The sequence below is a fragment of the Arachis hypogaea genome, chromosome 11 (genome assembly GCF_003086295.3).
Source record: "Arachis hypogaea cultivar Tifrunner chromosome 11, arahy.Tifrunner.gnm2.J5K5, whole genome shotgun sequence".
Taxonomy (NCBI): Eukaryota; Viridiplantae; Streptophyta; class Magnoliopsida; order Fabales; family Fabaceae; genus Arachis; species Arachis hypogaea.
Window position 1 is genome coordinate 126071267 of NC_092046.1, and position 15333 is coordinate 126086599.

General features: G+C 34.6%; 1 pseudogene; it reads right to left on the bottom strand.

Moving 5' to 3' along the window:
• Window positions 1-3094: 3094 nt before the first annotated feature.
• LOC112721758 (putative ABC transporter C family member 15) lies at window positions 3095-8788 on the bottom strand (annotated as a pseudogene).
• Window positions 8789-15333: the final 6545 nt, after the last annotated feature.

A 15333-nucleotide genomic window follows, 5' to 3' on the forward strand; every position in this document is an offset into this window, starting at 1 on the left:
CGGACGAGGATAAATAAGCTAGTTCACAAAGTAAAAGGTAAAGGTCGAAGCGACAGAAGGTTGAGATTTGGGACATGGAACATAGGCACTCTAACAGGAAAGTCCATGGAGGTGGTGGACACCATGACAAGGAGGAAGATTAACATTATGTGCCTACAAGAAACGAAATGGGTTGGTGCAAAGGCTAGGGAGTTGGATACTTCTGGTTTCAAACTTTGGTATACAGGAAAGGTGAAAAATAGGAATGGGGTTGGAATAATTGTGGATAAGCAGTGGAAGAAGGATGTAGTGGATGTCAAGAGGGTGGGAGATCAGATCATCTCTATCAAACTTGTGGTGGAGGGAGGTGTTTTCCATGTGATTAGCGCCTATGCACCGCAAGTGGGTTCGGACGAACAACACAAGATAAGATTTTGGGAGGATCTAGAGAGTTTGGTTCAAGGCATACCTTTGGGAGATAAGATTTTCTTAGGAGGAGATTTAAATGGCCATGTTGGGAGAGAAGTGACTGGATATGGGAGTATTCACGGAGGCCATAGTTTCAGGGTGATCAATGTCGAGGGTAAAACTATTTTGGACTTTTCTTCAACCTTTGATCTTCTCATCGCAAATACATGTTTTAAAAGAGAGACGAACATCTTATAACCTATAAGAGTGGCATGACAAGCTCTCAAATTGACTTCTTCTTGTTGAGGAGAGTCGACCGGAAATTTTGCATTAATTGTAAAATTATCCCGGGAGAGAGTTTGACAACACAACATAGGGTGCTCGTCATGGATTTTCGCGTTGAGAGCAAAAGTTGAGGAAAAGACATCATACGAAGAACCCAAGGACGAGGTGGTGGCGGATGAAAGGTGAGGAACAAAGAAGTTTCCTAAGACGGGTAGGAGAAGAGGCAAAGTGGGATGGGAATAGAAGCGCGGAAGAGATGTGGAGGGAGATGGCAGAAGTTATTAGAAGAACAACAAAAGAAAGTTTTGGTGAATCTAAAGGAATAGGACCAAGAGATAAGGAGTCCTGGTGGTGGAATGCAAGTATACAAGAAAAGATAAAGATAAAAAGGGAATGCTTTAAAGAGTGGTCTTTATGCCGCAATGCAGATAATTGGGAAAAATATAAGGCGGCTAAAAAAGAAACAAAAGTGGCTATAAGTGAAGCAAGAACAAGAGCATATGAGGGTCTCTACCAGTCTTTGGGCACGAAAGAAGGAGAAAAAGGTATATATAGAATCGCAAAGAGCCGGGAAAGAAGAACGAGAGATTTGGATCAGGTTAAGTGCATAAAGGATAAGGATGGAGAGGTATTGGCTCAAGAGGAGAAGATTAATGAAAGGTGGAAGAGCTACTTCTACGAGTTATTTAATGAGGGACAGAAGACTCTTCCGAGCCTTGGTCGATTATGCACAAGGGAAGAAGATCAAAACTTTGACTACTATCGAAGGATTCGAGACTTCGAGGTAAAAGAGGCTCTAAAGCAGATGAAAAATGGCAGAGCAGTAGGACCTAATAATATCCCGATTGAAGTTTGGAAGGGTCTTGGAGAAAAAGGCATCAACTGGTTAACCATGCTTTTTAATGAGATTTTAAGGTCAAAGAAGATGCCTGATGAGTGGAGAAAGAGCACCTTGGTACCTATCTACAAGAATAAGGGGGTATACAAAGTTGCGGAAACTATAGAGGGATTAAGCTTATGAGTCATATTATGAAGTTATGGGAAAGGGTGATAGAACGGAGGTTGAGAAAAGAGACACAAGTAACAGAGAACCAATTTGGATTTATGCCAGGCAGATCTACCACTGAAGCGATATACCTATTAAGAAGGATGATGGAGAGGTATCGTAGTAATAAAAGGGATCTACATATGGTGTTTATTGATCTGGAAAAAGCATATGATAAGGTACCAAGGGAGGTCTTATGGAAGGTTTTAGAAAAGAGGAGAGTAAGGATCGCATATATTCGGGCAATTAAAGACATGTATGATGGGCCACAACTAGTGTGAAGACTCAAGGTGGTGTGACAGAGGAATTTTCTATTGGTATAGAATTACACCAGGGATCATCCTCAAGTCCATACCTTTTCACATTAGCCTTGGAAGTACTCACAGAACACATCCAAGAGCCTTTGCCATGGTGCATGCTTTTTGCCGATGATATCGTCCTTATGGGAGAGTCAAGGGAAGACCTAAATAAGAAGTTGGAGTTATGGAGAGAAGCTCTAGAAGTGTATGGTCTGCGCATAAGCCGTAACAAGACGGAATATATGGAATGTAAGTTCAGTTTGAGAAGGGAAAACTCCAATATAGAGGTGAAGATTGGAGAAAACATCCTACGAAAAGTTAAAAGTTTTAAGTATCTTGGGTGCATCATACAGGATGATGGAGAGATTGAACAGGATGTAAATCATAGGATCTAAGCAGGTTGGTCAAAATGGCGGAGTGCATCTGGTTTTATATGCGACAAAAAAGTGCCTTTAAAACTTAAAGGTAAATTCTATCGCACCGCTATAAGACCGGCTATGCTGTATGGTACGGAGTGTTGGGCGGCTAAAGGGGAGCACGAACATAAGTTGAGTGTGGCAGAGATGAAAATGTTGAGATGGATGAGTGGTCATACGCGATTGGATAAAATAAGGAATGAAGATATAAGGGAGAGAGTTGGAGTAGCACCCATTGTGGAAAAGATGGTTGAATCGCGTCTCAGGTGGTTTGGACATGTGAGAAGAAGACCGATAGAACATCCAATCAGGAGGGTGGATGAGATGGAAGATGGACAAAGGGCGAAAGGTAGAGGAAGACCTAAGAAGACCATCCATGAGGTGGTCAAACGAGATCTACATGTAAACGATCTCTCTGTAGACATGATACATGACAGAGCACAATGGCATCGTTTGATTCATGTAGCTGACCCCACTTAGTGGGACAAGGCTTTGTTGTTGTTTGTTGTTGTTGTTTTGATTTTTTATATTAATTCAAACCTCTATATTTCAATAACTTTTCAATTATTTATATATTCATAAGCTTTTATTATTTTTTATACTTTTTTTTATTTGCTACTAATATATTATAATATACATTATAATTTATACATATTAAGTTACTAACATGTAATTTTTTTTAGTGTGTAATATATTAAAATATACTTAATCTATAATATATATATATATATATTATGTAATAATAATAATAAACTAATAATACTACTTTTTTAAAAAAAAATGGGGGTGACCATGGCCACTTTAGGCCCCCTTAGATCCGCCTCTGAGTGTCTGGTTTCTGTGTCCTTTTTTGGCAACTACTAATGATCTCCTCAAAAATTCTGAAACCAACTTTGAGAAAGATGAAGTATTGTTCTGCAGCAAATGATCTGGTTCATCATACTCTGCAATTGTCCCTGTAAACATCATCAATGTTATGAGATATATGCTTTCCTAGGTTTGATTATCATTGATATTATAATCTAATATATTGAGGTGCATAATGAATGTTCATGTACCTTCATCAAGGACCAAAACCAAGTCATTATCAAAAACTGTAGGGATTCTATGTGCTACAGTAATTGCTGTGCATTCACTAGTTTCTTCTCTAATAGTCTTTTGAATTAAATTGTCAGTTGCAGTGTCAATAGATGCTGTTGCCTCATCTAGAACCAAAATCCTTCTCTTCTTCAATAGCAGCCTAGCAAGACAAACGAGTTGCCTTTGTCCAACGCTCCAATTTTCTCCATTCTCAGCCACTAACATTGAACAAATTCAACCAATGTCAAATTGATAGAACTAAACATAATAAGCACAAAAATACTTTTAAGGCTTGTCACAGTTATACTCCTGAATGGTGTAATGTATTCTTTTTGTTTTCTTAAAAAAAAAAAAGAGTGTATTTTACCTGGTGCATCAAGAAGTCTTGGATCCTGCCTTACAATTTCAGCAAGATGGCACTTCTTGAGAACCCGAAGAGCAAAGTTTTCTTTATCAGTTCCATATAAATATCGAATATTTTCTAGCAAAAGAGTTCTATAATGCTAACCTCCCAGAGTTCTTTATCCGCATGTTGTTCTAGAGGATCCAAGTTAGTCCTAACAGTGCCTAGAAACAAGGTTGGGTCTTAAGGAATTATACCAAGCTTAGATCTTAAATCATGCAGACCAATCTTGGAAATATGTACTCCATCTATTAGTATCTTTCCTTCCAAAGGCTCCACCACTCGAAAAAGGGCTTGCACCAGAGTTGATTTTCCACTCCCTGTCCTCCCTACTACTCCGATCTTCTTTCGCCCCGGGAATGTGCAAGTGACACCTTTGAGAACCGTAGGACCAGCCGGATCATACTGAATATGAATATTCTGAAGCTCAACTTTCCCTTCCATAGGCCACTCTGGTTCAGGCCTACAATCTTGGATTATCAGTGGTGCTTCACTTGGTATGCTAGAGAATTGCAATATTCTCTCAACAGATATCATCTTGTTCTCAACATTGCAAAGGTTCCATATGACCCAAGCCTGAAGTACATTCAAGTTCAAACCATAAGTAGCTACCAGACCTGCCAAGCCTGCAAATCAGAGGAAGCAATCAATTGTTTAGGGCATAAATGCAATATTTTTAGTGAAAGCAACTTCATTGGTTGTTACTTGTTTTGTGATTTGTCAAGTATTGTATATCATCCAAAATATCAAATCTAGAAAGATCAAATACAGATTAGGGACTAATCTAGAAAATTAATTTTCTTTTCTTAAGTTAATTATGAACTAGTTACTCTCAAAGAAGACTGGTTCTCACATTCATGTATGATGTTTGTAATTGCTATCATTAAAGATTAAATGGGAAAGGAGGAACTTACCGGGATCAATGGCAGATCTTGGCAGAGTAACCAAGATGATGAGAACAAAGTAGAAGACTAGATTGAAGAGAAAATTGATCCGGACTGACAACCATTCCATGGTGGCATAATTATGAAAAGGCTACTCTAGAGTATTCATCAACAAGATCCTTGATTTTGGTCATGAATATTTGTTCTTGATTGAAACAACGAATCGTGGTGGCCCCAGCAATAGATTCTGAGAAATGATGCAAGATTGGGGCCTTTCTGATCCCTACCATCCTGGCTAATTCCCTGGCAGTAGTAATGTAATAAGCCTGCAAAGAACATTACTTGCTTTATTACTATTATTATTATTATTATTTACATATAAGATTGAGAATCCATTATGAAATGAACTTACCTGATACCATATGGAGATAGCAAACACCACAAGAAACACAAGGATGACTTGCCACGCGACCTACGACATTAGCATGATCGTACTCAACAACTGAATTAGTGCAAACACTAGCCCTGCTAATCTGTATGGTATGTTTGTGTCAATTGTACTTTGATCTGTTGATGACTGTAACATCAAAATTCAGAAGGAAAAATGGTTAAAACATGAATAGAAATTATAACAATAATTACATATAAAGAATAGTAGATGAACTGACCCTACTGAGGATTCTGCTTGATGGTGTGGTATCAAAAAATGAAACAGGTGCTCTGAAAACAGATGTAATCATTCCATGAAAAAGACGCTGAGATGTCTCAATAGCCACCACTGCCATCAAAACAGTCCTTCCAAGTATAAAGATAGAGCTTCCACCAGAAAGAAGAACAAATGTTCCCATAAGCATCCCTTTGGTTACCCTCCCAGTTTGTTCTGCAGCCCAAGAAATCCAATAATTGCTTCCCATTTGCATCACTTGAAACAGAATCTGGCAGAGAAGAATGACCGGAACAAGTGATCCTCTATATGCAGATGTGACAAAGGTTGAGTAAACACTCCATTTCACTCGACCGGTCTCTGCTTCTTCTTCTTTGTTTCTCTTCCAATTGCTTATGCTTTCTTGAAGATTCTCTTCAGCAACTTCAATTTGATTCTTTTGAAGGGGCCTGCAGCTAATAGAGTTCTCTTCATGCCATGGATTTATTTGGTTTATTGTTTCTTCATGAGCAGCCATTTGTCGAACAAATTCACAGTTGGGACATGCTATGAGTTCTTTATACCTTCCTGACTCCACTATTTTTCCATCTTTCATTACCTAAAGGAGTAATGGAATTAAATAATGGTGACAAGGCAAACACTTATTAGTAGTTTCACTACTGAAAGACAAGTTTTGTATAAGCTTACCAGAATTAAATCTGCAGCTTCCAAAAATTCTAGTTGATGAGTACTAGTAGCATAAACAACTGTCTTCTCAAACAAAAGTTGCATAAGGCATTTCTGTACAGCATGTCCTGTTCTTAGTGAAGTACTTTGAAAGAAATGAAGCTGAAATAACAGATAATTAAAAAAGAGAAACAACAAGCTCAATAATAATTAGTACTAACTTTAAATAAATGAGTTCCGGTATGAGCATCAACTGCACTGAAAGGATCATCAAGGAAGTAAATATCTGAATCATTGTAAACAGCTCTTGCGAGTTGAATCCGTTGTTTCTGGCCTCCACTTAAGTTTATGCCCCTCTCCTCCACAAGATTCAAATCTCCATCACCCCACATGTTGATATGGTGATGCAAAGCACAGCCAGCCAAAACATTTTCATAGAAGTCCTTGTTCATTTCCTTTCCAAACAGGATATTCTCTCTTATTGTTCCTGATTGAATCCAGGGACTCTGTGGCACATAACTTCTTGTTCCATAGACTTTGATCAATGTCTCGGAAACCAATGGAATCTCACCAAGCATACAACAAAGTAAGCTTGATTTTCCAGACCCCACTGAACCACAAACTGCTACCTTCTGACCTTTCTTTATCTTCAAGTTTTCTGTGATTTGAATTGTTGGTTTCTTGTTGGTTCCATCACTTGTTTCCCGTGCATATTCACTTGGCTTGATTTCAATAACAATTGATGAATCTTTTGAAGTGTGCTTGTTCATAAACTGGTTCTGATCCTCTTCATTGATCAACTCTTGGATTCGATCAAGAGAGACTTTCGTTTGAGCTATCATGGAAATCAGCTCAGGAAGATTGTAGATTGGTTCCTGCAGAATCCGAAAAGTTGCCAAGGCTGAGAGGACAGTAGCCGCAGTCAGTTCTGTGTTCACCAGTATGCAGATGCCGAAAGTAACAACAGAAACCAAAGTTGGAGCAGTCCAGAAAAGAGTGGCTACTGCTGAGCGAGTGTAGAGGTACTTCTGCAGCCAACTCTTCTCAGTGTCTCTCAATTGGAGGAGTTTCTGTAAGAATGTAGATCCCCATGAACGCAATTTCAGTATCCTTATGTTCTTCATTATCTCTGAAGTCATCTTGATTCTTGTATCCTCCTCTATAAGCTTGATCTTGGAGTGTAATTTTTCTTGCATATTGGCCAAAGGTGTGTTACACACTATAACCAAAATGATGACAGCAAGTGCAGAAATTGAAGGCAAGAATCCCAAGTTTATGTACAATATCACTAAGCCCAAAATAATCTGAACTGGAAGCAACCAAACTCCATGAATGTTCAAGCAGAAATCCCCAATTCTTTCAACATCCACATTCACCAAGTTTATGATTTTTCCATGGGTTGGCCCTGCACACTTGATCATTAAGGACTTGCTGTAAATTAGAGTCATAAGAGCCGTGCGCACTCGAATTCCAATTCTCTGAGCACCAAAGTACCATTGTCTTTGGCTCAGTGACTCCAATGTCTTTGAGAGGAAGAATATGAATGCAAGAATGAGGCTGCATTGGATGCTTGAATTGGAATTATCATCCACCAAGAAATTCACAAAGTATGTAAACAACAATGGACCTATATAGGATGCAATTGTATTAACCACTTCAAATATAAAACAAAAACAAATCAGTAATCACCATAAACAATAAATGTAAAAAAGTACATAGCATCCAAAGAGTAATAAAATATACCGGCAAAAACTGCATTTAAAGCCAAGGACTTCCACACAGAACTGGTTATAGCTTTAGTAAGGAAGCCCCTTCAAGTTTCTGTTTGCCAAGCAATTCTTCCAATAAGGAAGAAGCATTTTCTGCAGTTTCAGAATGAGGAACATCAGGAATGTGAGCAAGCTCAAGCTTCTGAACTCGACCCTTTCTAAAAATGGGATTCAGCCATCGAAATGTGAGTTGCTCCAAATGCCTGCAGTTGTGAAGTTCTCTCCATCTTCATCATCATCATCATCATCTTCTTCTTCTCCAGGGTGAACCAAGAGCTGTTCCATGTCAGTGTTGTGTTGTTCTTCTCTTGCACATAAATTCAAACACAAAAGCAACAACAACATAGGCAAGGAAACCACACCAACTATGTTATCATCCTCTGACAAGAAATTCCAGTAAGTCCAAGTATTCAAAGTTGTTCTTCATTAGTCCAATAGAAACTGAGATTGTCTCTATGATACTGGCCCAGACCCACCAGAGAACTAGAACAGAAGGGAATCTTTTGTTGTCTCTTGTTGTCTTTTTCATTGAATAGAATGAAATCAAGCTTGCCATAACCCATGTTAGAGCAAATGTAACAGAACTATATCTCACTATTTTATTAGTCCTATATTCATGAACTGCAAAAGGTATAGTTAAAAGGGTAAGAATGAAATTGAATAGGAGGGTGATAATGGAGAAGAATTTTGGTCCTTGTTGGAGAAACACAGCACGTTGAAGCTTGCTTTGTCTCAAAGTGTGAAGAAGCAGCCATATCAGAATTGCATAGAAGAATGCCACATTGGCTGTTACAAGCAGAGTATCCACAATGGCCATGGTTGAAGTTGAAGGAAACACTGGAAAGTTCAGAGACAGCAGAAGAGTAAACATCAAAGAAAAGTTTCATCAATCAATCAATTCCACTTGGAAATGGCATTATTTTTTGTTTGAAAAAGATAAATAAGAATAAAGTTGAGGACTATATATAGATATTGCATTCAAACCTGAAATTAAGTTGAAGTGTTGACAAACTTTGGAAATATGAAGAATTTACAAGTGGGTGCTAAAGAGCGGCGAATGCTTTTGAATGGAGCATAGAACATAGGCATTGGAACTAGAGAATGAACATATAAATGAGAAATTACTTGCTGTTATTGGAGCATTACGTGTTTGGTATTTGCTGTTATCATAATTTTTTCTTAAATATATTATTATTGATCACCAAAGATAGTTTTTATTATTCCTTTTCTTTTTTCGTTAAGAAAAATAACTATCTTTTTCTTTAATAAAATAACTAGGTGGATGTTACAATACTTCCCTAATGTTTGGAGTTTTGAAACTCCTTTACATTATTCACAAGTGTAATAGCCCGTGCCATACACGTGATAAGATTGAAATTATAATTTTAAATTCTTTTGTTAAGATTAATTTGAATTATAATAATTTGATTAATAAAAATATAACATATTATGTATTGTTTGTTTTTTCTTAATCTAGTATTAAATGTATTAACTTTAAAATAGTTATTAGTTACTTTTAATAATTTACTTTTTTCAATAAATCAAACATATATACTCAATGTGACTATAAATAACCTAGTAATACTTACACTCACCGACAAATTTTTATATGTTATTTTACTGTCAAGTAAGAACATATCAAAATCAACTCAAAATAAATAATAAATTATTAGAGAATTCTAATGCACAAAATTCTCTAATAAACAATAAATAATTTAAACCCACTAAAAAATAACTCAACACTTTTCTTTGATACCTGCAAAACATATACCTGAAATAATATTATATCAATGTTAGTATACAGTTTTCCAATCATCGACCGTATTTACGATACGTGACTCCTTCTTAAAAGTTATTCTATATACGTGTGCAGTCGAAAGATAAATTACTGGACTTTATTTTATTTTTCTAAATTACTATAATTATGCATTATTCATTAAATGCTACTTGTAATATAATTGTAATATTGTAATATAACTATAATAAAGATATTTTTCTAAAATAAATTTAGAAGAGAGAATAGTGCTTTCATTTTGGAGGAAAAATGAATTCATGAGGAATTGACACTTCACTTTTATTAGTTGATAATGTATTAAATATTGATTTTATATAATTATAATAAAGATATTTTCCTAAATTAGTATAATCATGCATTATTCGTTAAATGTTAATTGTAATATAATTATAATAAAGATATTTTTCTAAAATAAATTTAGATGAGAAAATAGTGATTTCATTTTAGAGGAAAAATCAATTCATGAGGAATTGACACCTCACTTTTATTAGTTGGAGAAAAAATCCAGGAGGAGTGCTAGGGGACCAGCAGATTTTGTAAGTTGTAGCCATTAATTAGCCATCAATAGTGTATTTAATGGTGTGAAATTTCATCTAATGGTGGAGAATCACTCATTTTCCTTTTGCTGGCTAAGTGCTGGCCAAATTTTAATAAATCTGCTGGTCCCTAGACTTTTCCAAAATCCAGATTTAGTATATTTCTCGTATTATATATTTTTCTCTAATCATATATCAAATATTTTCTTTCCTTCATTTCAGCATTTTGAACATGGGTTTAACTTATCGTAGTTCTCACTTCTCAGTCATTCTATTAGATGTAGTTAATAACTATTGAAATTCTTTGATTAACATAGGAGAAAAATATATTATTGTATGATAGAATTAATATGAGTATATTTTGTTATTAAATACACAAAGTTAATGTAAAATAAAATTACACATAAAAAAAGAAAAAAATAAATTAAAATAGCAAGAACGATAAAAAAATTTATTTTTACAATTTTGTTTTGTCATTTTTATGTATAGAAGATTAGAAAATAATAAATTTTTGACTAAAATAATTTTGTATTTGTTGTATTCAAATTAAATAAGTAATAAATTATATTATTTTAATTTATTCTTTAAATTTATATATCATAAAAATCAAATTAATATACATAATTTTAAATTGTGTGATACTTAACTATCTAATTAAATCAATTAATTGATATAATTAATGCATCATAATAAATTGTATTTAATGAGTTAAACAAAATAAATTTAAAAAGACTCTCAGAAACATGCTACGTTGACTCTATCGTTAAATGTAAAAAATCGATTTTTATATAATAGAATCGATAATATAATAGATGGCGAGAAAGAGAAAGATAAACATTTTGGATCCTAGGTTGTTTCATTTGAATGTTGTAATGTGAGTATCACATTATTTTACTTATTCTACTATATGGACCTTTTTGCAACTTTATTTCAGTATCAATAGGATTTCACTACCTTTTAGTAATAAAATAAAATCCAAAATAAAACTGAAAAAAAAGTAAAGAATATAAAATTATTGATTTAAATTTTATTTTATTTTTTGTTATTATAACAAGTATTTTTATTTAATATACGAATACCGTACAAAATTAATCGTAAAAAAATTATAAAATATAAATAAATATACTGAATTAAGAGATAAAATTATATTTGTTATCTCATTTTTACTTTTAACAGCACAATAGAATATCATGTACCCAACATAATTTAAGATGCAAATTATAATTAATTATAATTTTTATTTTAAAATATTTAAAATTAATCTTAATATAAATAAAAATAATTTAATATATTAAATAAATTAATAGAATAATATAAGTTAATTATTTTTTTGATTAATTTTGTTATTTTTTTCTGACTACCTTTAAAATTACGACTTTTTTTTTTAAAATTTGACCTGAAATAAAATTAGAGTTGTTGGTCTACATCATTAAAAAAATAATACTATGCAATTATATTTGTACATATAACATATTTTTAAATTTTTATATGCAAAACTTAAGATTCTATATTTCTTTGTTTATGCCATAAATAAGTATTATTTACAATGATTTGTATTGATTTAAAAGTTTAAAATATGAAAATTTACTATGTTATTTTACTATTAATGTATGTAGTATTACATTATAAAATAGAAAAATTAAAATGATTATTATATAGTTTAGATGGATTGAACTAAATATAAAAATATAAAATAGAATTGTATTATTAAATTTTAGTAATTTTAATTAGTTAATAATATAAAATAAGATAGAAGTGACTATTTATAATTGAATAGTTTGGTTGTAGACTAAAAAAATCGAAAAACACTCTAAATAAAAAGCCAAATTAATTTTAATATTAAATTCATTGATACGATTTTAATTTTATATAATAGTTAGATAATAAATTAGTAAAAGCAAATGGAATGATGGCTTTAATTAGTATTTGATAAAATATTCATTTAGAATAATTAAAAAAAGTAAAAGTGTGATATTATTAAAAATAATACATTTTTATGTTTAAAATACATTTAAATAAAATATTTATAAAATATAAAATTTAGAATAACATAGCTTCATGAATATTAATCATTAATCAATTATGAACTAATATAAAATTATAATACAATTTATTGATAAAAAATAATCAACAATTAATATTAATAAATATAAAAATCATCCAAACACTTTGATTAAAAATATGAGTGGTTAATTATTTTTTATTATTAATAATATTTTGTTCATAACTAAAAGTAAAAATATAATTATTCAGATTTAGATTTTAGAAGAATAAACGTATAAGTAACAAATAATCTATTTTATCATGCATATTATAAATTAATGAATTAAACTAACTGATATAATGAATTATAATTAATTAATTGGTATAAATTATAATAAATTATATGATATTTAAAAAAAATAAAATGAATAAGAAGAAAATAAAAAGAAATATAAGAGATAAAAGACTACAGTAAAATAAATTGAGTGTGAGAGTTTTATTTTTTTTTTTACAAATTTTATATCACATCCGTTTCAATAATAATAAATAAAAATACATCAACTTGATGTCTAAGAGAAAATGATGAGATAAAATCATAACACAGTTCTAAAACAAAAACTTAAATTAAACCATAATATCATTGCACAACACAAATTGAAAGTAATTTCACACTATAATATACCACACAAACAGGTAAATGACTTAAGCTTAATTACGAAATTTTTTTTATTTATGCATACATGATAACACCATGGTCTATAAATGTTTCATGGATAACATATCATATATTGCTCTGAATGATGAGCACGGAAGTTGAAAGGTGTGTGGTGGTTTGTGTCCACGATAGTTGCCTTCTTGCGACGACGCCTCATAAGAAGAAAAAGAATTGTTGTAAAAACTACCTAATGAAAGAGTAATTAGTAAATGAATGATATTTTCTTCTAGCATATATGGTCTTTTATAGTGGTAAAATAAAAATAGAAGGAATAAAATTTTATATTTTTATATTCGGAATAGAATTTGATATTTATCGTAATAAAATTAAATAACTAATCAGTTATAATTCATGTATTTAAATCAAGGTTCTGAAAATCGGACCGGACTGGCCGGTTCGACCGGTTTAACCGCGAACCGGCGATGCAAACGGTCCGGTCCTCCTGCAGAAACCGTCCTGGAAAGAACCGGCAAACCGGCCAAAAACCAGCATGTTGGATCGAACTGGTGACCGGCCGGTTATGCATAAACGACGCCGTTTTATTATTAAAAAAAAAAAAGAAACCCTTAACCCGACCCGACCCGTAGAGCACCCTGCACCCCAACCACCCCCTTTCTTCCCCCGAATCCCTAATTCTGAATCATATTCATCTGCGTCGACTGCGTGAGAGAAGAGAACAGAGAAGACTGAACCCTAGCCGCCCGAACTGTAAGACCTAGAATCTTTGAAAAGTCTTATTATAATCAAGTCTCAAATCATACGGTTATTTATAGCCTTAATTTCGGAAATCACTTTATTAAAGATAATTAAGGCAAGTTTTGATTTATGAGATTTGAGATAAGTTATGATTATTATCCAATTTCACAATTATTGGATTATTTTCTATATTCAGAGTATAAAGTTGGTAGTTGTGAAATAATAAGGATTTCTATATGATTTGAATTAAATAAGTAATATTTTCAATATTAATACTACTACTTTGGAAAATAAGGAATTTAATTATATTACTTCTAATTATTTGATTTGGATATTTTATTGAAAATAATTTGTGAAATTGGTGAGCAAATAGTATTTTCTATATATAATTAGTGTTGGATTTAAATTGGGTTTCAATTACTACATTACCCTATTTTTAAGTGAAATTACTAAAATGCCCATGCCCTTAACCCTAAGTTTCAAAAGTGAAACCCTAGTCCCTAACCCTTAGCCGTCACTATCCCTTTCCCTCCTATCACCCAAACCCACGGTGGAACCAGAAAGAAAGGCAAGCAGAAAGGGAAAACAGAAATGGGGAAAAGAAGGGAGGAAAGTGCGCCGGCCAGGGGAAGGAGTTGCTGCCGCCACGGTCGATCACGTCTGCTGCCACGCCTCCGTGCCACCACGCCTCGCAGTCGAGCCCATTTCCGCTGCTACCACCGTCACGGAGAAGAGGCGTCGAAGAGGGGCCGAACTCGCGCCTCGTCGCTGCCGTCCCTGGGGCTTCGAGCCGCGTCGCCATCCTTGGTGACCCACGAACCGAGAGCACACACGCGGGGTGGAGGACGGCGCTGCTGTCGCCGCTGCTTCTCCCAACTCCGCTGCTGCCCGTTGAAGACGACGCCGTCGCGGGTCAGAACTCAGGCGAGAGATAGGAGGTCACGAAGGAGAGAGCCACACCTAGTCCCTGGTTGCCGCCGCGCCAAAAGGGGGAGTGGCCGCCGTCGTTGTAGAGGAGCCGCCCGGCCACCTTCGCATTCTCGCGCACAGAGAGGGGGATGCGCGAAGGGGGATATTCTTCCGCCGTTGTCGTGCCGTGAGCGCCGATTCGGTGGTTGCCGTCGCCGCTGCATGGGTTCCTGTGGTCCAAGCCGCCTTTGATGGAGCTCGCATCGCCGTCAGCCATGGCCGCTGCACCTCTGGCCGCCGGAAAAACTTCGCTGCCGCCGCCAGAGAACTCTGCCGATGACCCACCGGAGCTTCTGGTCGCCGCCGGAGCTGTTGCCGAGGCCGGTTCGAAATCGGAACTGCTTCGTGTTGTTATTCCAGTAAGAGATTATGTTTCGAAAAGCCTCGCGTTAGTATTCTGTTGTGTTCGGTTAATGAATATGAGTTTTGATAACGTGGGGTCGAGTCCTGATTATTGTATGTTGCGATTAGTGTTGCTATGGTCATTGCGAACGTGACTGGGAGCCGAGGTTTTGGTTGCCGTCAGTTCGGGATGAGGCGGAAAGGACTCTATGAGACGTTTGGATTATGGAATTGCGTTTTGAGGTAAGGGCGCTTTCCGAAAACTATAGTTTATTATTGGAATTATTACATATGGGTACTGATGTGAGATATTGTGTATTTGGTGATTGTATCTGCCTTATGTATTATTGGATTGACTCGAATGACTATGGATGTTGGTTTGGCTGAATTGTTGTGTGG